Source organism: Mixophyes fleayi, chromosome 12, assembly GCF_038048845.1.
Source record: "Mixophyes fleayi isolate aMixFle1 chromosome 12, aMixFle1.hap1, whole genome shotgun sequence".
NCBI lineage: Eukaryota > Metazoa > Chordata > Amphibia > Anura > Limnodynastidae > Mixophyes > Mixophyes fleayi.
This window is the reverse complement of record NC_134413.1, coordinates 25,881,594-25,886,621: the sequence shown is the minus strand read 5'-3', so window position 1 is coordinate 25,886,621 and position 5,028 is coordinate 25,881,594. Positions and strand designations below refer to the sequence as shown.

The 5,028-nt window shown below is 42.5% G+C and overlaps 1 long non-coding RNA gene across 1 annotated transcript; it reads left to right on the top strand.

Annotated features, from left to right (window-relative positions):
• Window positions 1–2,391: 2,391 nt before the first annotated feature.
• Window positions 2,392–4,388, top strand: LOC142109352 (uncharacterized). The gene is made up of 2 exons (XR_012680348.1): window positions 2,392–3,766; window positions 3,851–4,388. It is a non-coding gene; the product is annotated as an uncharacterized LOC142109352 (long non-coding RNA).
• Window positions 4,389–5,028: the final 640 nt, after the last annotated feature.

The window sequence follows — 5,028 nt, the reverse complement described above, 5'->3', positions numbered from 1 at the left end:
GAGATATTTGTGACAAAAGTCCCGATCCCAGAAAACACCCCACCCAGTGTCTTGCCTACTTTAGAAGAATGAATAGAATTTACACTTGTACATGGTCAGACTTGGAAGAATTAGCCAATATTATAATCGGCCCGAGTGGAACTGCAGTCCTTAAAAACTCAGATAATGTAGAATGTCCCGTAGATAATATCTGAATCTGCAACTACCTTTTTAGCCAAAATGAATGTATGGGCAGCTGCAGAACAACGTAAAGTCCCGGTAGGCACTCCCTTAAAGCAAGATAATGGGGAAAACTGCCGTAAGTGGTATGATCGGTGCCTAATCAATCACACGGACGGAGGATTCGACACTGCTGAACTCCGTGAAGTACAATTACTAAAAAATACCTTTCTCATGGGTCTTAAACAAGAAATGAGAGAATCTCTATTCAGAAACAGACCAGAGGCAGGTAGTATGGACTTGGAAGTCCTACTTGATATATTACGGGTAATGGAAGATAGGGAAGAGCAGAAAAAGAAAAAAACCCTATTTATATTATCCAAACTACCAGTGATAAAAGAGGGGCAAGAGACCCTAGTGGCACAACCCTCGGAGCATGTTTCTTTTGCAAACAGACAGGACACATGAAAAGAGATTGTCCCAAATCCCCATGTATTACTCAATGACATTCCAGCATCATCTACCAGGTTTTCTGTAATTGATTTAGCAAATGCATTTTTCTCTGTACCACTACACCCAGATAGTCAGAAATGCACTGCGTTTACAGTAGATGATGCACAATATTGTTGGACTAGATTGCCCCAGGGAGCGGCCATTTCTCCATCGGCCTTCTCTGAAGCCCTGCATACAGTCCTAACTGCATGGGCACCAGAACATGAAAATACACGTCTAATACAGTATGTAGATGATTTGCTGCTCTGTGCAGACACTGAAACAATTTGCTTAAAGGAAACAAAAAGTTTGCTAAAATTTCTAGCACAAGAGAAATGTAAAGTCTCAAAAGAAAAATTGCAGTGTGCTTTACCTCAAGTACAATTTTTGGGTCACTGCATATCAGCAGGCGCTAAACACCTGTTGAGTTCTAGAGTAACTGCCATACAAAAGTTCCCGCCTCCCACCACAGTGAGACAGTTACGTGCCTTTTTAGGACTTGCTGGCTACTGCCGGGAGTGGTTAATGAATGCTTCAGAACTCCTAGACCCTCTTTACACTGTAACTAAGGGAAACGCCACAGGCCCAATCACTCTAACAAGTGAACAACTAATAGCCTTTGAAATAATAAAGGAATTGATTGCAAGTGCCCCGGCTCTTGGCCTCTCTAACTATGAACTACCGTTCAATATGTTTTGCCACGAACAAAATGGCCATGCACACGGGGTACTGACACAAGAACATGGGGGTAAACAGAGACCACTAGCATACTACTCTCAAAAGCTAGACCCTGTTATAACAGCAGCTCCCACGTGTATAAAAGCAGTAGCTGCGGCTGCGTTACTGCTACAAAAAGTTGCAGACATAGTGTTGGACCACCCACTCACCATTCAGGTTCCACACTCAGTAATGGAAATACTTAATCAAGCCAGAACAAAACACATTTCTGCAGCCAGACTAACCAAATATGAAGTGGCACTTCTCACACCCTCGAATGTCACACTAAAAAGATGTACAGTTTTAAATCCAGCAACATTGCTCCCAAGTTGCATGGATATAAAAGAGGGGAGTAGCAGTAAGAAAGACGGTGACATCCGCCCGGGCACTAATGACAGTGGCATCTGCCTAAGCACTGATGTAAGCGCAAACAGCACACACAGTGACAGCGCAGAGAGTGCACAATCTGTGACAGCGCAGGAAATGCAACTTAAAAATTTTCACAGTTTTAATGATCATGACTGCTTAGCCCTAATGGACTTGGAAACCACACCTCCAGGCAATGTAAAAGAAACACCACTAGCAAATCCTGACCTACTACTATTCGTAGACGGGTCCAGGTACTACGAGGAGGGTTCCCCTAAAACGGGGTATGCAGTCACAACTGAAACTGAAATATTGATTCAGCAACCCCTTCCACCCAGCTTTTTAGCACAGCAGGCTGAACTAGAAGCACTAATCAGTGCATGCCAATATGCAGAAGGGAAAACAGCTAATATTTACACAGATTCCAGGTATGCTTTTGGGGTAGCACATGATTATCAAAGCATCTGGAAAAACAGACATTTTATGGCCTCCAATGGGAAACCAATAAGAAATGCAGACATCATTTTGAGATTGTTCACAGCTTTAGAACTGCCTGAAGAAGTGGCAGTCATAAAAATAAAAGCGCACACAAGGGAACAAACCTTAAAGGTAAAAGGAAACAGACTGGCAGACTAAGCTGCTAAGGCAGCAGCAGATTTACCATTGGTCAAACATTATCTACTGACCACTGCCACTCCCACATTCCCTGTAGACCTAGAGATGCTTAAAATTTTACAAAAACAGGCTACAGAGTCAGAAAAAGAGGAGTGGAAAAAGAGAGGAGCAGAACCTGAAAAGGGATTATGGGGATCAGCAGACAAACACTGTCTTCCCAGAGCCCTTTTCCCCACACTGGCCACACTAGAACATGGTCCCACACATGTCTCAAAAGATGGGATAATTAACTCTGTGTTTAAACACTGGATTGCACCAGGCTTCAGCACTGCTGCCAGTAATCTGGTAAAGGCCTGTGCCATCTGTAACACAAACAATCCTGGTCACACAGTGACCGTACCCCTCAGAGTAACCCCAAAACCTCTCTACCCATTCCAATGTATACAAATAGACTATATACAGTTACCCAAATGTGGGATATATGAATACGTCCTAGTGGTCATTGACCTATTCTCAAACTGGCCAGTAGCTAAAGCCACAGAAAAAAAATACAGCAAAGAAACTACTGTCAGAAGTAGTATGCAGATATGGTGTCCCAGAAGTGATAGAATCAGACAGGGGCACCACCTTTACGGGTGAAGTAATGACAACTATCATGTCAGATTTGGGGATCAGTCAGGCATTCCATACCCCCTACCATCCACAGAGTAGTGGCAAGGTGGAAAGGTTAAATGGCACTCTGAAACTTAAGATACAAAAAGCCATGAAAAGCACAGGAATGCCCTGGTTACAGTGCCTCCCCCTTGCCCTATACTCAGTCAGGACGACACCAAACAAAAAACACAGGCTAAGCCCCTATGAGATATTATTTGGGGGGCTGCCAAAAACAGGGTGTTATTTTCCTCAATCTATGGTAAAACACCAAGGTGAACTGACTAATTATGTGAAAGAATTGCAGAAGTCCCTCACTAATACACATTCTCGAGTTTTCTCTTCTATCCCAGATCCAGAGGATTGTGTTGGAACACATGTCTTAGTACCGGGAGACTACGTTGTTGTGAAGAGACACGTCAGGAGGGCTCTGGAACCACGATTTGAAGGACCATACCAAGTCCTGCTAACCACACCCACTTCAGTGAAACTAGAGGGGAAAGATCCTTGGATCCACGCCAGCCACTGTAAAAAGGCCACGGTGGCTCAGGATCAATCATGAAGGGTGTGTTCATTCTGTGTTTTGCAATAACTATAAATGTATGTTTCAATATGGATAGCCAAGATATGCATTTCAATATTGATACTATATGTTGCTTTTAAACTAAGCTTATGTTTTTTCCAATGCTGTTTGAAAAGATGCAAAAAAGACATCAAGATAAAAAGGTCACTTAAGAAACATCTAAAGTCCGATCCAGAAACCCAGGTCCAACTCGCTCTCACTAGACTCTGAATAAGTTACACACTTAAAAAGGTTCTCCCTTATGTTTTATTATTTTCAAGAACCCAGGTGTACATAAACTATAGACCTGGCTGAATGTACATTTACCATCCTCTAAGGGCCTGCTAGGGGTTCCATTGAATTGAATGAAGTAGGTCAGGTGCAGGAATACTTTGTGCACACCAAAAGGATAGGCAGGATAATTATAAAAATGATAAAAAGAGGGGTTTATGTGAGAGATATCCATTTAATCAGTTTCTGAAAAATGATACATTTTGTATAATTAATGTCTGAGCAACAATCTGCAGGGCTCTGCAGATTGTTACCACGTAACCGATACCTAAACCTTTTTGTTCTTCTGCTTTGTTTCACATGTTCTTAAGAAGTCTGCACATCTAGCAGTTTCCTGTGAAAACCCCACACCATTGAAACCGCAGCCATTTCCGCCTCAGGTCTGCGCGACTGAAACAAGAACATCTGCTGATCCTAAATGTCAAACTGCTGTTTTGTTGTGTAACCATATATTTTTTTATGTCATCTTCTGTGTATAAATAAAACTACTCTGACTGGGGGCTGGTCAGAACCAGATGGAGTTTCAGCCTTACAACTGAACTTTGTCTGTCTCTCTATCGATCGATACCCACTTAAGACAGGTGCCAGGGCTCGAGAGAAAGGACCCAATAGAGGCTATCTCTGACACCTAAACGGAACCCCAATAACGTAACAGGGACAGGAGACTTGCCTGTAGACTTGTGGGCTTTTTGCAGTGTAATGCATCACCCAAATGTTATGTCTCTGGCACTTGACCACAATGTTAAGTGCATAGTTAGAATTTCTTGATAGGTCAAATCTACCTTTGATCTTGGGAAAATGTAATGCACCTTGATGTAGACCCAGTCTCCAGGCTTTATCAAGTAACACATGAGTATCTAAAAGTAAATCTATTGGTTTAATGTTTTTAACCTGCTCCCACATTGCAGAGAGCCACTGGATGAAATCTCGCTCCTATTCTGAGTTCCTTCACTCACTACAAATTCATCCTTTCATCTGACAGCACTGCCCTTTTGATTGCCAAACAATTATTCTTCAAATCTTTAATATCCACTCAGCCTTCAACTACACTCCCCATTCCACCCTTAAATCAATCTCTCCAGTAACTAAAGAGGAAGTCTCTGCACTCATCTCATCATCTCACCCTACAACCTGTCCCCTCAACCCTATTCCCTCCCAACTTCTCTGCTCCCTTT